The sequence below is a fragment of the Pteropus medius genome, unplaced genomic scaffold, assembly GCF_902729225.1.
Source record: "Pteropus medius unplaced genomic scaffold, Ma_sr-lr_union100, whole genome shotgun sequence".
NCBI lineage: Eukaryota > Metazoa > Chordata > Mammalia > Chiroptera > Pteropodidae > Pteropus > Pteropus medius.
Genome location: NW_024340849.1, coordinates 43,393,580 through 43,416,513, shown reverse-complemented (window position 1 = coordinate 43,416,513; position 22,934 = coordinate 43,393,580). Strand labels below are relative to the sequence as shown.

The 22,934-nt window shown below is 31.7% G+C and overlaps 1 protein-coding gene across 1 annotated transcript in view; it reads left to right on the top strand.

Moving 5' to 3' along the window:
- DLGAP1 (DLG associated protein 1) overlaps window positions 1-22,934 on the top strand; it is a 790,600-nt gene that overhangs the window by 117,524 nt on the left and 650,142 nt on the right. The window lies entirely within an intron of this gene.

The window sequence follows — 22,934 nt, the reverse complement described above, 5'->3', positions numbered from 1 at the left end:
GGTAAGTACCCAGGAGAAAAATTGCTGGGTCATATGGTAATTCTATTCTTAATTTTTGAAGAACCTCCATACTGTTTTCCACTGTGGTTGTACCCATTTACATTCCCACCAACAAGATACGAAGGTTCATTTCTACCCACAACCTCTCCAACATTTGTTGATAATATCCATTCTAACAGGTGTGAGATGGTTTCGGTTTGCATTTCCCTAAAAGCTAGTGAAGTTGAGCATCTTTTCATATGTCCATTGGCCATTTGTCTTCTTGGGAAAAGTGTCTATTCAGGTTCTGCACTTGATAAAATATAGTATCCATTTATGATTAAAACAGTTAATAAAATGGGTATAGAAGGAAAGTACCACCCATCATTAAGGCCATACATAATGAACCCTCAGCTAATAGTATACTTAATGGTGAAAAACTGAAAACTTTCCCTGTAAGATCAAAAATAAGACAAGGATGCCTGCTGTCACCACTCTTATTCAGTATAGTATTGAAAGTCCTAGCTAGAACAATCAGGCAAGAGATAGAAATAAAAGGCATCCAAATTGAGAATGAAGAAGTCAAATTGTCACTCTTTGCAGATGACATGATTTTTTATATAGAAAACCCTAAAGACTCCACTGAAAAAACTATTTGAAACAATAAACAAACACAGTAAAGTTGCAGGATACAAAATCAATGTATAAAAATCCATTGTGTCCCTATATACTAACAATGAAATTTCAAAAAAAAAAAAAAGAAATGAAATGAAAAAGTTTCTTTTGTAATTGCAACAACAACAAAAAATACCTAGGAATAAACTTAACAAAGGATGTAAGCCAGATTTTTGACAAGAACGAGGTAATAAAATTATTTTATCGAAGCATTTACAAGTAAGTATACCATGAGATTGTTCAGAGTGGGCAATGAGGTAACATTAGACCATCTGAACAAATTTTATTACCTTTTTTATTTGCCACTTAAAATATCCGGATAAATAGAAGGACTTCTTGTGCAATTATATATAAAAGTTAGAAATTGTTTTCATTGGAAAGGAGAGTTTCTGAAATGTAAGATCTTTGAGAATGTTTATCTAAACATTAGCATATTTCTTCTGTTTGTCTTTGAATATAATCTTATAATTCAAAATTATAAATAAGTATTCAAAAAATCTTATGCCTATCATTAAAATCCAAACAATATTAAATTCAGGGAATCTGTTTTAAGTGATCTTAGTGTTTCTTGAAACACTCTATTGCCAAATTAGATGATCAGAGAAGATTATCACTTTTAGAGTATTGTGTGTTATCAGGTATTTAGTCTTGTTACTTTTTAAATTCTGTGGACTGGGGAAGGGAAGTAACATTTGTTTCCTGCTCACTCCATGCCAAGAACTTTGCTTATCTGCTCATAAATCCTGGAGATGATCTTGGGAGGTGACTTCATCTATTCCTGTTTCACTTAGGGATGAAATGAATATTGAGGCATTAAGTAACTTGCTCAAAGTCACAACCCCAAGAAATGCACAGAGATATGAGTGGGTAGAGGGTGTCCAATCCAGATCAGATTAATTTCAAAACTACCTTTCGTTTTATTTTTTTCCCACTTTACTATTATATGAAAGACTACTTGAGAAAAAAAAAAAAAAAAACCTTCTTCCCAAGTAAGGCTTAAAATGAATCCCTCCTGTTTTTGACGTCTAACAGAAATATGCAATGTCAAGTACATTGATACCACTTTTTGAAAGATTTTAGATGATTTATCTATTTTTTTGTATGATCTCTGAGGACTGTCTTGATTGTTTCTTGAATAGGGCAGAAGAAGTAGGAGTAGTTTTATGGAATGGGATGATTAAGGAGAAACCAGTTGTCTGACTGCATACTGCTAGTATACTCCGGACAGTTCCCAAGAAGAAAAGTTCTATTACTTCTCCAAAGTTATAAAGCAAACTAAACATTTAGTACTGATATTGGTAGTTAGTGGAAATTTAAAGCCAATTTTAATTGCTATGACCTGTCATGAATTCAATACCTAGTCAATTTTGGTATCGCTACAGTGTTTATTGATAACCCAGTTGTCTTATTTTGTTAATTTAAGTCATGCTGGGAAATCTGTAGAGAAGAAAAGCTCTTTGTACCTAGAATATTTGTTTTCGTTTTCCAAAGAGTATAATGTATTATTAATACTTAGTCTATGTTCTTATTTAATTCTATTTTTGCAATACCTGAAAACTGTCACTTTCCCCTTTTTGCACATTTTCCTTATTTATATATCCTTATCCTTAAAGTATATAGATAATAGCAGTAATTCATAATTCTTGTTATGAATTGACAGAAAAGAGCCTAGAATTTCATACAGGTCTGAAAATAACTAGATTATATTTATGAAACATTTAAGTGTATCTTACTCTTAAATAATATTGAAACTCCAATTGTTTTAAACATTCTAGAGATTCATCTAAGAGAGTCATTTCATATGTTACCTCTTACTTAGGTTTACTTCTATAATATGATTTTAAGATCATGGTCTAATGAATTTTTCTTTGATATTTGTAAAAGTCCATTTTATCTAGAAATAGCAAAATTTTTAGTATATTAATGGGAACATTTACTAAAAGTGATATACTTAGGTGTGTTGAAAATCTGACAGTATAATTAAAAAGTAGAGATGGTTGTAAAGCAAATAAGAATAAAATGGGAACATGAATATATTCCAGCTTTTTATATGTGTCCTAAAACTAAGTCTATGTGAGAGAAAGGGCACTGGACAAGGAGTCAGAAGACCAGCTTGTGATTTAAGACCACTCACTTTTTTGGCCTCTTGACCTTCAGTTTATTTTTTCTAAAAATATCAGTTGCTGTTGCAATTAAATGAGATACTGTTTGTGGAAGTGTGCTTTTGAACTTTAAGCCTCTATATACGGTACGTACAAATGTTGCTATTACCAATAGTTATAACATGGAAAAATTTATTATGAGAGTTTTAACAGTATGAATGTTAAAATTTTCACATCTTTTAATGTAAAGAATTCCAAAATTAGGCATTTTCAGTGGACTTGACATCCTATTATTATTTATTATGTCAAAGCATGTCTTTTCATTTAGTGGTCAATGATTTGTATCTCTTTCATTAACAGAACTTGAACATTCAAAGTAAATGGTAAATATTGACATTCAATATTTTACTTTTGTTAAATATTAAACCCATGTTGGATTATTGAGTCTCGAAGATTAAGTTTCCTGGCATCGTTGTCAGAGAAATTTTAATCGAGAAATTATAAAGACTACAATTTTAGTAGTCCTGATGAGGTCAAATAAAATTATATATATTCTATAACATAAATTGGAAACTGGAATGAGCCCATATTTTGACATGATCAGGAAAAATAATTTATAAGAGGCATCAGTTTGTCTGTATGAACTGTATTTCTTGACGCCAGCAATAGTTTTCAGGTATAGATGAAAATTGGCTCCTGACTTAATAAGGTAAATGACTCAGTAATTTATAGGGGTGGAGCCAAACCCCAGTTTTCTCTTAGTCCAAAGTCAGGGCTTTTTAGCACTTAACTATACTTTATATTATAAAAGAAATCAGTAATCTCTGGTGTATTAAAAGATTGTTTTGTCCCCATTGGTTTGACACCACGTCAAATGCTATAAAAATTGTAAAGTGCTTATAATACATTGTCTTGAAGGAAATTTTTAATACATGAGCAAGAAAGATATTTTTGAAGCTCTGCTACTAATTTTAGGCTATTTGCATCTAATAAATGACTCTTTCGATATCCTGATCAGTACCCGGTTGACCTATAAAATGATTCATTGATGACAGCATGGGAGAAATAGTCAACTTGTCTAAATTATATATTAAAAATACGGAGTTCCTTGCTGTAAGTTTATTTAACATCTTATCAATTCCACATTTGTCCTGCTTATCATTTTGTCTTGCAAAGGATTACACTCAATCAGTGTACCCTTTCATTGTGAGTGCCTAGAGAGAACCATCTCTGATCTACTCATTTTGGTGTCCTTGCTCCCAAACATAGTTTCTGAAAAATAAGAGGCATTCAATAACTATTTAGGAAATGAGTGATTGAAAGATAAAAGTAATTAAGTACATGCCCAAGGTCATGTAACAAGCCAGTGTTATAATGGATTGTAAAAGTTTTATTTTATTTTCCATCTACATTCTGTGACTTATTTATTTACTCAAGAAGTATTTTATTAGACATGTACTATATGGTCAGCACTTTTGGGGATACTGGAGGTATACTAATAAGTGAAATTGATGAAAAATTTCTACCTCTTTGAATTTACATTCTAGCAAATGAAAGTATGTCTGGTCAAACTTTTAAATCCTTTATAAAATAAAAACATTTTTCAAGAAACTATGTATGATTATGATTTTAAAAGGGATAGCCTTAACAATAGAAAATAAATATAAGATTTCACAAAATACTCAAAGGTCTATGAATTCAGATTGCTTGGAACTTTTTAATGAATACTAAAAATATTATTAAAATTAGATCTCTACTCAATATCTATCATCTTAAAAAATTCAGCAGATAGACAAAAAAACATTGTTTTATTTTATATTTTTCAACTCTTTTTAAATATGGTAGTGTTTCATATACCAGTAATAATTTAAAAACACACAGAAGTAAGGGAAATGTTGAGACAATAGGAATAAAAAGAGGACCAGTGGCAAAGGACACTGTTAAAGGAACATTATAAAATACAGCACCTGAATAGATTTTCAGTTATGAAGGGATAAATTAAAATAAAACCAAACAAAAAACTAAGGCGGCTCCAATATAAGAAAATGTAAGAGATTGACACAAATATTCTAATACTGTCAATAATGCTCTGTGATGTTTATGAGATTATCACTTATTTATTTTTTTGGTTGGACTGGTTGATAACTCTTTATTAATCATAACTGGCCAAACATGCTCTCAAGAGTTAGTATAAAAGTCAATCATTGATCCAGCCCCTTATATGAGAAAAGAGATTAGCTGTCTTAGGACCATTTTGTTATAAGGAACAGAGTCCGTGTCTAGCTAGCTTAGATAAATGGAATTTACCCAGGTGACAAAAGAGGAAGTATTTTATGTAGGTATGTGGGAGTTCAGCCTGGCCTAGCTTATAGTATCTGTGGGCCTCATGGCCTTTCTTCTTTTGTTCTTTCTGTGAATCTACCTCATTACTATCTATCTTCAGACCTGCACCTTCCACACGTGCATTGTGGCCAGTGCAGTGGCCCCCAAGTAGAGTTTACACAGACTTTTCATATCAGCTGTCCAGAGCTAACCAAGTCCATCTCTGGACTAGATTCAATTTCTGGAGAGGATCGTATTGGTCCACCTTGATCAGTTATTCATTCACAGCCCAATAAGCAGTAGTTAGAAGAATGGGATTACACAATACAATATAAGCTCCTTCTGTAATAATGATCAGCATAGAACCCAAGAATGGGGTATGGGGACAGGAAGGAACCTTTGGCATCTGTATTATAATAGGCATATCACAATGTATTAATAGTGATTATAGGCAGGTTGGCATTTATGGTTTATTTTGGTGCTTCTTATGTGATAAATTAAAAGCTTATTTTTTTGATATATCAATTTTTACCCCCAAATAACAGTTGAAACCAACCAATAGTCTTATATTTCTAAATTATAAAAATATCACAACTGATTCATGGTATATATTTAATATGCACACTTTAAATACCAGAATGTGATAAATTGCTGATAGAATTTTAAATTTAAAAGTCCAGTGGAGTTCCCACTTTTTCTAACACCCTAGCATTTCAATTTCATGACATTGCTGATTGCCTCCTTTAAACTATATTTTTCATCAAAAATTTAAAATAGTTCCTGAAGACTTATAACGGGTTATGGAGAATTTTACCTTTCTCTTCATACATCATCAGGTTTAGTGTGTAAGCTTTGCTGTCCAGACCTGGAGTTAGCCACATTGCTCAGAAAAGGGACTTTATTTCCTTCAGACAGTGGCTTCTTATGCTTCCTTCTTTTACCAGAGAGATCTAAGACTATAGGACTTACCATTTCAATCTCAATAGTCTGAATTTTCAACTAACATATAAACCCAAGAATCCAAGTCCAACTAAAACAAAGGGTATAATGAGGCTTCTTGGTTTTTTTTTGTTTTGTTTTGTTTTTTACTATTAAATTATGTGTTCAACAATTTGTATTACTTTTATTGTGCAGAACATCAAGTTCATTGCAGGGGACCTAGTGCTGATCTTTTTCTTTCTCTTGTGCAGTGATAGTGGAGTAAAAAACATCTTTATTATTTGATACACTTTTGGACATTCTCACCCATAAGAAATTTGCCTCTATTAGGATAACTGTTTGCTGCTCATCAACTGTTTTATTTTATTTTTATTTTTGAGGAATTAACTGTTCACTGTTTTACTGTATCTTCCTGTAGCCATTTGGCATATAATGCATAAAAAGAGATAGTCTTTCCTTCCTTGAGATATAATTGACATATAACATTATACTAGTTTAACACTATACTAGTTTATACTAGGTGTACAATATGATTCAATATTTGTATGTATAGTGAAATGATCACAATAAATCTAGTCAACATTTGTCACCATATATAGTTACAAGTTTTTTTTCTTGTGATAGAACTTTTAAGATTTACTCCCTTGCTATCTTTTAAATATACAAAACGGTATTAACTATAGACACATTGCTGTTTATTACATCCTGGGACTTATATATCTCATAACTGGAAGTTTGTACCTTTTGACCCCATTCACTCAGTTTGCCCACTCCTCATCCCTCTCCTCTGGCAACCACCAGTCTGTTCAAGAGAGAGATTCTTAAAACTATTTATTTGTAATAGTATTAGGATATCAATACATCTATTGCATTAACTAATATGTAAATTCGTGTTCAGTTTTTAATTATTGTTCAAATGTAAACACTACTGAGCTTTTAAAATTTCTCATGTTCTTTCTTCATCATTCCTTTGATTTTTTCCCAAAGACTTAGAGTACTACCAGAATGTATCACAACTGTCATTTTTCCTATAATTTATACAAAGTCAAAACACAGAGGAATATGTTGTTTTTATTTAAAAGCATTCTTAAGATAAAATCCAAGCTCAGAGAGAGGTGCGTCTGAAAGTGAGAAATGGTATTCTGGTTGTTGCCACTGTATTTGCAAACCTCTTCCCATCCTGACCTAGGATGATAGGAAACTTCTGCTCTCTCTCACAACTTGTATTCCTGTAGAGTTGATCCCTATGTGGAATGTAATTTGAAGTTCACCTGTCTGACTTAAGGCTGTGAAGTAAAATTCAGACTAGTCTCTAAAATTCAGACTAGAACCTTTTCCAATCCCTTTTGCAAACTGATGACTAAAAGCTGCCAGCCATCATTAGATTCATGAAACTCATTCACTACACATAGTCACAGAGAGATGATTCTGCATAACTAAATCAGGTCCAGAAATCAATGGTAATTCACTGGTTCTATGTCACTCAGTCAAGAACTTGAGTTATTCCATTTCTTTTGTTACACTTGTATGCAAATGGCATTAAAGTGATAATGCAAAAAGTGATGTTGTCACAGAGACGAAGATATGAAATGAACTGAAACGGGGGGTCCTCCATCTCTCTGTTCATTCTTTTATTTATTTGGTTAGAAATGTATTTAGAGTGCTTTTCATAACTGGGTAGCACTGATATGAGGACTCAAAAGAAATTTTTATTGTTGTTTAATCTGAAAATGTAGTCAACTATAAAAATGACCACAAAGTCCTTCTCGCCTTGTATTAATGGTGCTGTTACAGATCTTCCCATCTCAAAAGTGGGACATTAGCAAAAGTAATTGAATAGAGTCTTGAAAAGTGCTTACACAGTGGTGCTTGCCCTCTTGATGATTTCAGTAGTTTGTATCTCACTTGTAGCATGGGCCAGCTTGCTAGACGATGAGAGTCACATGGTCCAATCATCAGCCAACTGTCACAGCTATGAGTGAAGTCATCTAAGACCAGCAGTGTCCAGCTGAGCCTCGAAGTGATCTCAAATGCATGAGCTAACTTAGCTGAGTTTGGCTGAACCTGACCCAGACCAGCAGAATAGCAAGAGAAACCAATATTGAGCTAATTAAATGGTTTTTGAGAGCTAAATAAATGGTTATTGTATTCAGCCATTGAATTTTTGTGTGATTTATTAAACAGCAAGGGTTAACTGACACAGGACGTGAAAGCAATGTACCTTTTAAAAAGTTACATAGGAAGTCAGGGCAGCACATGGCTAAATATTACCAAGCTTCGATTACCAGAATTTTCTGAAAGAGACATTTTTATAAAGATGTGAGAAGTTAAAGAAGAAGAATTTGGATTTAAGCTCAATTTTTTAAAATAATAAATAGAATTTGAGTAAATATAGATGTGCAGAGAGCACATTATAGGTGAGGAGAACATTAATTTCAGCACAGCTGAGAGACAAGAAGGAAAACAGGACTTGAGTATAAAGTCTTACATTTCATTCAATGGAATATATCAATTAATGTCATACCTCTACTAGATTACAAACTTTCCCTCCATTCCAGGCCATTTGAGATAGCAGTCCAGAAACAAATCTGAAATATTTTAATGTCTCTGTCCCTTATATTTGTCCATTATGCCTCTAGTTTTAAGTTCAGATAAAAAGAAGAATTGGATTGACATATTTGGATGAGGCCTAAGAAATGTATTTTTGGAAATACAAGTATTTCTTATTTTCACTACATTAAACTCTGTAGTTACATAAATTTATATTTTACTGAGTTTACAAATTAAGAAGTTCAAAATATTATTCCTCTATTTAAAATAATAAACCCATAATTTTGCTTTTAGATATATGATAAGATTGTGCCAAATTGAGAATTGTAACTAATTATTAATGATGATATATCTAATCAAAATTGTCATAACGTATTATGTTAACAGCATTTGAGCTAAAATTTCAATTAATATGCTTTTTATCTCTACTAAAGTCACAATATGCTATTTAACTCTTACTCTCCCATCAGATCATGGTCAAAAATCCCGTCCTTAAAGAAGCCTATTTATACAATATCAGTCTATTTCAGTTTACTATGGATTTTCATAGATCTATCCTCACTTTTTTAAAAATTAAATTTATTGGGGAGACATTACTTAATAAAATTATATAGGTTTCAAGTGTGTAATTCAATAATATGTCATGTGTATATTGCATTTTGTTTTCACCACCCGAAGTCAAATTTCCCTCTGTCACCATATATTTGATGCCCTTGACCCTTATCGACCTGCGTCCCCCTTTCCCCTTTCTCTCTGGTAACCACTAAACTGTTGTCTGCGCCTAGTAGTTTTTGTTTGTTTGTTCATTTGTTGCTTCCACTTTTATATCCCACATGTGAGTGAAATCATATAGTTGTCAACTTTTTCTCTCTGACTTATTTCACTTAGCATGATTATCTCGAGATCCATCCATGTTGTTGCAAATGGCAGTATTTCATCTTTTCTTATGGCTGAGTAATATTCCATTGTGTGTATGTACTACATTTTTTTTATCCAATTGTCTATTGAAGGGTATCCGGTTGCTTCCATGTCTTGACTACCATGAATAATGCTGCAATGAGCATCGGGATACATGTCTCTTTATGGATAAATGTTTTTAAACTTTTGGGGTAGGTACCCAAAATATTACCAAAATATGGTAATTCTATTCTTAACCTTTTAGTAACCATTACACTGTTTTCGATAGAGGCTGTTCCCACCACTAGTGTATGAGAGTTCCTTTTCCTCTCCAACCTCTCCAACACTTCTTATTACTTGTCCTATTGATGATAGCCATTCTAACAGGTGTTAGGTGATATCTCATTGTGGTTTTGATTTGTATTTCCCTAATAACTAGTGAAGTTGAGCATCTTTTCATATGTTTGTTGGTTCTCTGCCCATTTTTTAATTGGATATTTTTTTGGTTGTTGTTGAGTTTTATGAATTCTTTATATATTTTGCATATTAGTCCCTTATTGGAGGCTTTGTTTGCAAATATCTTCTCTCATTCAGTTGGTTGCCTTTTTGTTCTGTTGATAGTTTCTTTTGCTGTGCAGAAGCTTTTAAGTTTGATATAGTTCTATTCATTTGTTCTTTATGGGACTTTTTTCAATGAATATTTACACCTTTATTGAATAATAGCTGTCATCTTTATTGAATTGTAAGCTTCCTGAGAGCAAAGATTACATATTTTTAGACTTGCCATTTTATTTTCAGCATGGAGCTCAGTGTCTGACATCTAGTATGCATTGAACAAATTATTTGTTAAAATGATGAGTTGATGAAAAGATAGCTTTTTGCATGCATGAGATCTTAGTTTAAATGCTAACAATGGAAAGTTTTGAGATGAATTTATTCCATTCAGAGACAACGGCTGAGGTCCAAAACAGAAAAGAGTTTAACAAATCAAGAAACAGAAACACCAGGTGGAACCAAAGCTTAGATGTCCACAAGGAGTGATGGGTTTAGAGAGGGAGTTAGGGTACCAATTATACAAGGTTTTCTAGGTCATTTGGGATTTTTATTCTAAGTGTAATGGGAGAGACCACAGGGTTTAAAAGGTTGCTGCTGTGCAGGAAATGGAGTGGATGTCGACAGGAGTGAGAGATAGGAGATAAGTCAAGAGATCTAAAGTAATAAAGATTTTAACCTCCGTTAGGTTCATGATATAGATAGATATGAAGAAAAGTAGTTGAATTTGTGAAATTTTCTCAAGAATCACTAGAATGTGCTTGACAGATAAGAGCAAAAGGGTTCAGAATATTTCCCAGGTTTCTGTCCTGGGCCAACTGACTGCATGGTGTTCCATTCACTGACATGCAGAAATACTATGATATGATGTGGAAATGCTTTGGTGTAAAGGTGGAGAAAACACAAATCTGCAAAACATTTAAGTGAAATATTAAAAGTAAAAAGCTGGAAATTGGTATACCATGCAAGCACTAATCAAAAATAAAGCCAGAAATCTTTTATTAATGTCAAAAAAGTAAATTTTAGAAGAAGGAATATAACCATGGAAAATGAGACATTTCATAATGATAAAGAGGTCAATTCATCAAGGAGACATAACAGTCCTAAATGTATCTGGACCTAATAACAGTCTACATCACATAAAGCAAAATTCAATAGAACCAAAAGAAGAAATAGACAGGTCCACTCTCGATAACTGATTAAACAAGTAGAGGACATCAATAAGAATGTAAAAGACTTTAAAAAAAAAAAACCTATCATTTTACATGGCCTGTTTGAATATTTCACACAGAGAATGTACACTCAAAACATTCATCAGGAGAGACCATATGCTGGGCCATAAAACAAGTCTCCACAAATTAAAGAGAATTAAAATCATTAAAAGTATGGTCTCTGAACACAAAGGAATTAAACTAGAACTCAGTAACAGAAGAGTATCTAGACATTTGGCAAATATTTGGAGATTAAACAAGACACATAAATAATCCATATTTGAAAGAAGTAACCACAAGGGAAATTAGAAATATTTTGAACCTATGAATGAAAATAAAATCACTACAGATCAAAAGTGGTAACATGAAGCTAAGCAATAATTAGAGGGATTTTTAATTGATAAATGCTTATATTAGAAAAACAGTATCAAATTGATGGTCTAAGCTACTACCTAAAGAGATAATAGCAAGATGAGAAAATTACATGCAAAGGAAGAAGAAGGAAGGAACTCATATGCTTAAATCAAGAACTCAATGAAATAGAAAAAGAAAAAAAAGAAAAGAATAAAGCAGTTCTTTCGAAAGATTAATAAAATTGGAAAATCTTTAGCCAGATTGATCAGAAAATAGAGAAGAAACAAATAATATCAGGAGAAACTACGGATATCACTATATATTCTACAAACATGAAAAAATAGTAAGAGAATAGTATCAGTATATTTAAATCAATACATTTGACAACTAAAATGAAACAGAAAATACATAAACATATCAAATCTCTTTTAAGAAGAAATTGATAAATGAGGAAAAGCCTAATATCTATTAAGCTTAATATCTTTGTTTAAAAATTCTCCGTATAAGGAAAACTCCAAACCCGAATGACTTCACTGATGATTCCTACTAAACATTTAGAGAAAAATAATATTTCTAGTACTATGGGAAAACTTCCAGGAAATACAAAACGATGTAATTTGTTTTGTATTATATTATGAGATCAGCATTATCCTGATATCAAAACCAGACAAAGATATTACAAGAAAAGAAAACTATGGACCAATACCTCTCAAAAATCTTTAATGAAATCTAATAAATGCTATCCAGCAACATATAAAAGAAGATAATATAGGATAATCAAGTGAGTTTCATTCCAAGAAAGCGAGATTTAATTCAACATTCAGAAGTCAATGTAATTGGTCATATTAACCAATTTAAAAATATAGCTCATATGATTATATCATTAAATATGATAAAGTATTTAACAAAACCTATAACAAAAACTCTCAGCAAATGGAAGGAAACTTTCACAGCCTGATAAAAGATATCTCCAGAAAGCTTGTAGTTAACATCAGATTTGACAATGAAAAATAATACTTCTACTTAGCATTATGAACAAAGTATAGATGTTTATTCTCACTGCTTTAATTCAACATTATACTTGAAGTCCTTGGCAGTACAATAAAGTAAGAAAAAGAAATAAAGGGCATACAGACTTAAAATGAAGAAGTAAAGCTGTCTTAATCAGAGATGACTTGATAGTCTGTGTAGAAAACCTTTTGGAAAGTTAAAAAAAAAAAGACTTTAAAACTAATATAAATGAGTTCAGCAAGTTTGCAGGAAATATAAAAATCAGTTATATTTGTCTATGCTAACAACAAACAATTGAAAATTTAAATGTAATAAGCAATGCAATATATAATACTACAAAAAATATTAAATAGTACAAAAAATATTAAATACTTAGAAATAAACACAACATATTCAGGATATATAGGTTGAAACTACAAAATGTAACTGAGAGAAATTTAAAAATAAATAAATAAATTGAGCGATATCCTCTGTTCAGAAATTAGAAAATTCAATATCAAGATTTCTTTATCTCCAAAGTGATCTGTAGTTTCGATGTAATTCCATGAAAATCCCATAAAATACATTGATAGATTGACCATTTGATTCTATAATGCACATGAGATTGCAAACAATAAAAAAAGGCAGGGGGAGGAGTCAAAACAATTTTAAAATAGAAAACAAAGTTGAAAAATTTACATTACTTGATTTCAACTTTCACCATAAGCTACATTAGTACATTGAATACTATATTAGTCAAGACAGTGTGGTGTTCAAGTAAGAATGTTTATATAGATCAATGGAAAAAACAGTCCATAAATACAGTGAATTGACTTTTGACAAAGGAGCCAAAGAAATTTGATACAGAAATACTGATTTTTTTCAACAAATAATGCTGAAACAATTGGATATCTGCCTGGAAAAAAGTAAACCTCAATTATTTTATTATTTCACATCTTACACAAAAACTAATCAATCTGGTTTATAAACCTATAAATTATATATAGACCTGTAATCTATAACATGTAGGTAAAAACAAAGAATATCTTTTTGATTTTGGGTGAGGCAAAAAGTACAAGTCATAAAATTTTTAAAAATTGATAAATTGGACTTTTAAAATTTAAAATATAGCATTTTTCACAACACACTACTTAGAAAATTTAAAGACAAGCCACAAACTGGGAGATTACATTTGCAAAATATAGATGATAATAATAAAAAAAAAGAACATTCGCATCCAGTATATATAAGAACTCTTACAATTTAATAATAAGACAAGCAACCCTGATTTTTTTTTTAATGTGCAGGCTATCTGAATACACACATTATCATTGAGGATATAGGAATGGCAAATGGGCTCATGAATGGATGCTCAACATCATTAGTAATTAGAGAAATGCAAATGAAAATCACAAAATCACTTTATACCTGTTGAAATGACTAAAATGTAAAAAAGAAAAAGACTGATAATAACAAATGCTGGTGATGCAGAACAACTGGAAATACAAATTACTGATAAAAAGGCACAGTGGTAGAACTTTGGAAAACAGTTTCACAGTTCAAGTAAAGCAGACGTTTCCTGTGTGGCCCACCCATCCCAGCACTAGATATCTCCAAGAGAAATGAATACACAAGTTTACACCAAGACTTGTTTTCAAATGTTTTTGACAGCTTTACTTATAATAATCAAATTTGAATATACTTCCAAGTGTTCATCAACTGGTGCATATATAAACAAGTTGTGGAATATGGATACAAGGAAATGCTATCAGATTTTATAAAGAAACAGATTAATTCACACACACCACATGGATACATCTCAAAATCATTTTACAAAGTGAAAGAAGCCAAACAGAAAACATTGAATATTGTATGATTACATTGATATGAAATTCTGGAAAAGGCGAAACTACAATGACAGAAAGCAAAATAATGATTTCTAAGAGCTGGGAGTTGGGCGAGAATATTGACTACCAACAGACACAAGGAAGCTCTCTGGGGTGCAAAATATATTCTACATCCTGATTGAAATGATGTTTATATTAGGACATATATTTTTTATTAAGTTGTATGTGTGCAGTTGGTGAATTTTCTGTGGAGCTTATATTTCAATGAAACCCATTCTGTACAAATACTTGTTCAGTGAAACCCATTCTATACAAATTCTCCTATAGAGGCCATAAATATGATACATTATGTTTACAATCTTGAGTATTTCTAATTTTATTACTGGATCTCTAGGTTGAATCAAAAATTCCAGAATAAAGCTCCTGATTACTTAAAATTTGTGAAGTGAAAAATATTGGGCAAATAGTATTGTTTAGAAGAACATTGGTCTTGAAGCATAAAGAAAATATTTATGAAAAATTGTTTCAAGTTGTACACTTAATTTCCTAGTACTGCTTCATTTATTCCATTATACTCAGAATCAAGGGATATCTTAAGTGGTTAAATATAGAACTTTCATGCCACAGTTTCCTAATTTTCATTATTATTTTTAATTATTGAACTGAATTAGTTTAGTATTTTCCCCCAGATGACCTATTGGTCTGCTTTGGCTTTTCTTGGAGTGCTCAAAAACTACCTTTGATGTCTACATGGCTACTATCAAATTTGGAAATCATTTGTGTCCTTAGAGTCTGATTTCAAAGCAAACGTATTCTGTAGGATTGGGACTACTTTAAGTTGGAAGTTCTAGAGAGAAACTTCAAGTACTACGAGAAGGAGCACTGCTGTGTTGCACCATAATTAGAGTCAGCGACAAACCGTCCCCATTCCCAGTCTTGGAGCTGTCGAGTATCTTACTGTATGTAGTTCCTCTCCTTGTCAATGACTGAACACAAAGCCTAGTAACTGGTAAAATGATCACAATGATACATTGTAATACTTATATAACTTTTCTTATGGCTAACACAGAGTGATCTTTTGCAAATTATTTCTGCTAATTCATTTTTATTAATATTAATCTTCATAAATTTGTAGTGAATATAAATGCTGACAATACTGAGGAATCACATTTTTCATATTAAAAATGATGTTTTTTGTTTTCTGTATTCAACTGCATAGTCCTCAGACTAAGGAATGAGAAAAGGACATTGATGACATTGATTTTTAAAATATTTAACTTCTTTTTTTTTCAATTATATCTGGCATTATTTATTCAAAAATATTTACTTTTCCATCCTGAAATTCTAGAATTAAAATTGTTACAAAACTTATTTTAATTTAGAACCCAGGAAGTCTTCATTAAATTTCATAATGCATAATAGACAAAAGGACAGCAACAGTCTTTGGTAATTTTTCACTTTATTTAAACAACATTTGAAAATTGTGAGTTAGTCTTTTTCTTCAATCATCTGAGTTTTTTCCCCTGTAGTATTATTTCTCTATGAGTGTGTGTGTGAAAAATTGTAATTAGTATTTCTACCACGGATTTTTTATTAAATCTTGGAAAGGCAACTTTAATTCATTATAAATGAGAGCAAGAATAAATTAAAATCGTAGTTTTTGATTGTGCTTATAGGACAGAGAATGGGGGAGATACTTAGGCATGTGGATTATTCAGTCCTACATTTAACAGATCTGTTGGCTTTATGTATTTGCCTCCTACACAGTTTTGCTACTGCTTTGGCTAAGAAGAGAGTCAGAATGTACTGTGGGGGTGTGTTCACAAGAACAAGAGAATTACAACTCCCAAGACTATAATAAAATATATCATTTATTGAGCTTTAATAAAAAAATAAATATATTTAATTCAAACAGACCTCTAAAATGTAGGTTTAATTAAGATCTTCAGATTGAATGCATCTCTAAAGAAAAACAAAGCATCAAATAGACATCTTTCATATTTGGAGTTGTTATGGTCAGTTTCCTTAGCCCCCAGCTAATTTGATGAAAGCAGCTGCAAAAGTGTAGGAGGAACAGTGGAAATATGAGCAATTTACAATATCTTACTCTCTGAGAACTGCCTTCTTTCAAAGCATACTGTGTTTAGGCTGGAGGAGGTAGGGTAGAGAATGCTCCTAGCACCTTCTACTGTGCTTCTGTAATATTTTTGAAAGTGATTCTCCTGGAACTTAATACTTGACGATGAAATTCTTACCACAAAGTGTTAATGGCAAAGACGAAGCTGAAGATAGAAGAGTGAAGAGACACGTGATTGGTCAAGTTGCCTCTGGGAGTGTGAAGGCTGAGACCTGAGAAGGGGTGAATGGGTTGGCCTCAGGATCAAAGAGAAAAACAAAGATGTGAGTCCAGGAGGGGGAGGTGCTGAAAGTTTCTCCAAGTGCTGCTGAGTCCTGTTTTTAAAGTTCAAATGCTATTTTCCTACTCAGAAGCTTTCAGTGGCTATCTAAAGTATATAAACTAGATGGGGATTTAAGGACACAAATGGACAATCAGTCTTATCTCATAAACTTTTCTTCATTCTTACTTTAATCCTGTTTCTTAAAATGCTGCATACTGAGTGCACTGAAGTAGATTTGAGCCTTTTCAAGGATATCTTTCTCTACTTTGTATTCCTGTTAATTTCTGCCAAAATCTTCAATCACAGTCAAAATGTTTCCACCTTTCTTTAATATTCTATGATAACTACCTTTCTTTAATATTCTATGATAACTACCTAAGAGGTAAAAATAATTTCTCTTCCTTCTGGTTTATTAATGCAACTATAGTAGAGCTTGTCTCATATACTAGTTTTGTTCATTTTGTGCCCCAAACTGGACTCTGAACTACTTGGTCTTTTTAGTCCTCAAATTCTTAGCTCCTGTTGTCATGTAGCCTGATTAGATGTTAAGATATTAAATTAAATGTTTAATTTTGAATATACGGAAGACAATAATTTAAGACAATATATTCATGTTTAGAAAAGCACAAAAAAACATTAAGGGCTATGTAATATAAGATACTATTATTATTTTTGCTGTTCCAGAGATGATGTATTTTTAAACTTTGATGACATAGGTTAACTATTAGTAAAGCAAGAAGATACTAGGAACTTTGTAAAAAAGCAAACCAAAAACAAAAAAAAAACAAAAACAAAAACAAAAAACATATATGTCTTGGGATGAAAAATTCTACATTGTTTTCATCAGAAGCCCTGTAAAATATTTTTATATTAATAATAAACAGAAGATACTTCAAGACCTAAATATAAAAGATTATTTTCAGTGTAATGTACCTTTTTAGGCACGTAAATACAGTGTTTTGTTTTTTTTTCCAGTTGAATATGGTAGCTTAAAATGGCCATTCTTGATGAACTTGCAAATCAAAATTGATATTTTTGAAAAATAGAGAGACCTGGTCCTTCCCAGTTTTCTTTGCCTCTAGGTAGAACTCTAATATCTTTTCCAGGAAAGCCTTTATGAGTGTATTCTCCTGACACTCTTCCCTTGACCTGTTCTTTCCTACTTTTAAAGCAATTCCACATTGTGTAAGCAAAGATTCGCACTGAGAGTTGGTTTACTGCATTATTTTAGATTTCACCTACACTTGAATTGGGCTTACAACTTTCAGATTTCCTACCATCTTTCACACTGTGCAGTTTTATGGTTCAACAGTTCACATCTTAATAATTCCTTGTTTTTTGGCTAAATGATCATTTTTTAAATTTTCAATAATTTGTTGCAATATTACAAAAAAGCCCAATGTATAAATCAAGAAGTAATGGACTGCTCATTATTTATCCAATACATATGAGAATATCCAGTAAACTGTAGTTATATATTTGAGTCATATTTTCTGCCCCAGGATATTAATTCAAACTGTCTAAAATTCAAGGTTATGTCAAAAAGTATAAAAGATGGCTCTTTCTTTTACCTGAAGACACACAACAACCAGTAATTGTGTTTCAATTGTAATAAATGATACACCATGTAGAAAGGCAGGAGTCCAAGAAATGCCATGGAAGAAAGAAAATAGGAAATTTTTTATTAAGATACTCTGTGGTAAATGTTTCCTGTATTTTAGATATTCCCAGGAGAGCTAGAAGAGAGGAATTAGCCATTAATAATGTTTCATGAACATGATGCCCTGGGAAATTCATATCAGAGCACATTGGCATGCATGTTATATAATATTTCTGAAAATTCTTCCAGATGTATTCATGTATTTGGGAATAGATATTTCTTTTTCATATTTTTTTCTTTCCAGCATTGAAAAACTGACTTTGAAATTTTGGATCAATTTATAGCTTTCCCGTAATGCTAATTCATTTCCTATAATGTTCTATTTGAAATAAAAATAATCTTTTTTTTTTATGGCAATGGAAAAATTCCTTTTGGGATATAAAATGGGATAGTCAGTAAATAAGAAAGAGTTAAGTAGTACATTTTGCTTAGGGACAATCTGTTTTATTTTGATTTCTTAGAGAAAAAAGAAAAGAGTTAATTAGTAAAAATTATTTATAAAAACAGTACAATTTAAACTTAATTCTGTTTTTTATTCAAAAACTGCTTTTGATTTTTTTCATAAAATTTTTAGGACCCTTCTAATTTAGCTATTATTAAATTATTTTTAGAATCATTTTTCATGGCTGTGCCTCTAAACTTCAGGTTTAATGGTTCAAAACTGTGATTGTTACAATTAATAATTATTTTAAATTATGAAATAAAAATATTTTATAACAAACACTAATGCAAAAAATAGGAAATGATGGAAAAAAGCAATGCAAATGAAATTTTACCACAAAGTGGAAAAAACTCACATAGAATTACAAAACATGAGTAGGACATAAAACAGTTTTACTGGCTCTTAGTGAAGTGAAGCATTTATATATTTCCCAATATAAATGAACATTTTAAGTAAAGATTTTCCTGATAAAGTACAGATGTAACAACGCAAGTAGCACAGTCTGTATTAAAGAGGTTTTGTTTCTTTTCTATAATAGAGCTTCTCCTTCTTTACTTAGTATCATGTTAATTAAAACTTAGGGTTGATATTTTCTGTGCCTCATTTTTAGATATAAAATTCTATGACTATATATTTACTATACTTTTCTCCCAATAGGAGAAATCATTTTGTTGATTATTTCCCATTTTGCATAAGACAAATACCGGTACATTATAACCATCAATCACTTACTGAAGATATTTTAAAGATTTTCCTTCATTTAATGACCACTCAACCACATTTTAGTTAAGAGTTGTTCAAGGTTAAAGCTGAAACAAATGGAGATGTTAGAGGGTTTTTTTAATAGCAAATATTATACATTTCCTTAACACTTCTATTTACTTTTTACCTGTTAACAATATATAATTTAATTTTGCAAAAATTATTCCAAATGATACCAGGAAGGTGAAAATTTATGTCGGTTCCAACTACCTTTGAACAAATTAAAATCCAGAAATTTATGAGACCCTTTTTTTCTGAAATAAAGCAACAGTTTCCACATTTAGTTGCTAATTGATCGCAACATTAAGGAGACCAGAATAAAGATCAGTCGTCACACAGTGGTACCCACAACACAAGGATAACTGCAGTTAGGGACCTCTAAAAAACAGATTGTCAGGGTGTATTTCTCTTTCCTTTCAATGAATGAGGATGAAATTTATAATTTATAAACCTAAAAATTATGGCACAGGAAGTCTAATTTACCTAAAAGAAAAAAATATGTAACACTCCTGTTGCAGTTCTTTATATATTACTTCAGAAAAAGTCCTTACTGAATGGTATTTGTTTATGTTAAAAAAGAAAAAAAGAGGGCTAATTTAATGTTCTTGCTTTTACATATAGAGAAACAGACAGAATTAAATTTAACTATATCCATAAATTTAACTATATGATTTAAGGAAAACACAATTTTTTTCAAATGTTGAGTGTTAAATCTGAGAAACTACTATAATCAGTATTATAGAGAGAATATTCTTGAGTTGTAATTATTTAGTATTTTTATAAAAAGTTTACTAGAAAGATATACTCACATACATAATTCATTTTAGTTTGAAAAAATAACATTAACAGAAATTGAAAAGTTAGGGAAAAAATGATCCCGGCAAGATAAACTTTTCATAAAAATAAACATGTTTCTGGTGATCTATATTACCTCTATTTTCTAAATTGTAGAAATATAAAACATTCCATACACTTCCAGGTCTGGAGACTATGTTTGGGTTATAGATTGACAATGAGAATGGGCAAATGTTTTGAGTTTAGCCAAGACAGAGGCATTGACCATATATATAATAATATAGTCAGGCAAGAAATAGTCAAAATAGGAGAAAATCACATGATTTAGTATGTTCATGCAGGTGGACGAGGTACAGAGGTCAAAAGATCAAAGAGTGACCTCTGTTTTCTTCTTGGCGTGGGCATTCCTGTATTCATTATGATCAAGAATTGGTCAGAAGCATACAGTTCAACCTGGCCCCTCACTGAGACAATATAATGACACTTAGATTTATTTAACATTCATTCAACAATTATTTATTGAACATCCATTGACTATGTGCCTGGTACTCTACGGGGTACCGTGCATACAATGGAGGACAAAACACATACAGTTCCTACCCTCAAGAGCTTATGATCTAGTGGCAAAGACAAACAGTAATCGAAGGCACATGTACACAAATAAAGTCTTGGATAGTATAATAAAGAAAAATATAGAGTGCTGTCTTATGTTGAGTTCTCTAGCAACAAAGCCCGAGATAAGATTCTTGTTCAAATAACTTATTGAGGGAGTGCTCTCAGGAAACTTGGAGAAGACAAAGCAGGAGAAGCAGGAAAGAAACTAAGCAAGACTGTGGCCTCAGCTGGAGACTAGCTTGAACTTGACCCTACTGGGATCTCTGGAGCATGAATTGTACCACTGAATTGGTCTCACTCTGAAGCAAGGAGGCACACTTTTTATAAATCTGATCAGTATTTGGGTGAGGGCTATGAGGGCAAGTCTTAACGATTTGTAAATTTTGCTATGTCAAGCAGTAGAAATATACCGAATTTTTCTGCAATTTAAGAATGGTAAAACCATAGGAAAAATGTTATTGTTTTAATGATGTCTGAAATAAAACAGAATCCTGGGAAGTTTCTGAGCCATTTGCTATATCTGGATGCTATGATGTCTTTCTTTTTAACTAGATCTATTTAGTGTCACCTTCTCATAAGCAGAGAAATATTCCTCTTAAAAAGACAACTTTTAGTTCTTCTTACATAGATTAGTCACTGTTCTATATGTTCCCAACTGTAACAGCTGTTAAAATTTTGTGTTTGATCATTTTTGAGATCAAATTCCAATTATTTTCAGCTCTCTGCCCTTCTTTTCTATCTTATGTTTGTACTTGAGATTCTGAAGGGAAACGAGAGAGATACTTAAATAGAAACAAAAACCATTGGTGAATAGGGAATATGTGACTCACTTTGGGGAGCTTGTTAACTTTCAGATTTTTTAATATCAGTGAAAGAATTATTCACGAAATAGAGACTCCTGGAAAACATGTTTTCCCTTTAATCCTTTATTCTCAACTTAAAGAGCAGAAAATAGAACAAGAAATATAATTCCTTATTGTCAGAGTATATACAGGAAATATGTTGAGTAAAGTTTCACAGGTAGTCCTATGCCATGATACCTTAAAAATTATAATACTTTAACTTTTTAATTAAACTTAAATACTTTAAAACAATTACTGTGCATCTATTTTTTTTCTGTCATATTATGATTGGTCACAGCTTGTCAAATGTTATTAGAGCAGAGCAAACATGGTAACGAGTCTAGCCCAGTGAACAGACCATATCATTTGTAAAAGATGGTAACAGATGAAGAATTGTATAAGCAGGTGAACATGTCAGTAACAGAGTTCCAACAGCAAGTAATAAATAGGTGTTCCAACGGTTGTAGAGCAGAGAAACAGGCAATCTAAGATTAATAGTATGACTATAATCCAGTGTATGAAATAGGAAGGCATACAGATTTATCTTTATCTTCTACACTTTTTCAAATTTTGAATGGAAATAGTAAAACCTGGCCAGATTTCAAAATAGGCAAATGATGCAAGTGACATAACCACTTAAGGTGTCTCTGCCCAGGATATCTCTCAGTGTGAACCTGGACATTCCTGGAGGCCTAGGTGGAGGTCATGTGGTGAGATTGGCTGGGGTAGAACGATTGCTGGTAGAAAATGCCCTCTTCCTCCCACCCCCCCGCAAAAAGAAAAACACCAAAGAACTCACTGGAAGCAAAGTGGCAATAACAGTCAAGGTCCTTGTCCTAAATAAACTAGATAATTCAGCAGGATATTGGCATGGGGGAAAAAGTCATGGGTCTAGTGACTAAAGTGTGGTACAGTGTAAAAAATGGATCTTAGAAAAAGGTGACCCTAATCACTTAATCATAACCGGGCACAGAGTAGTGTCAGAACTCAATGCAAAGTGT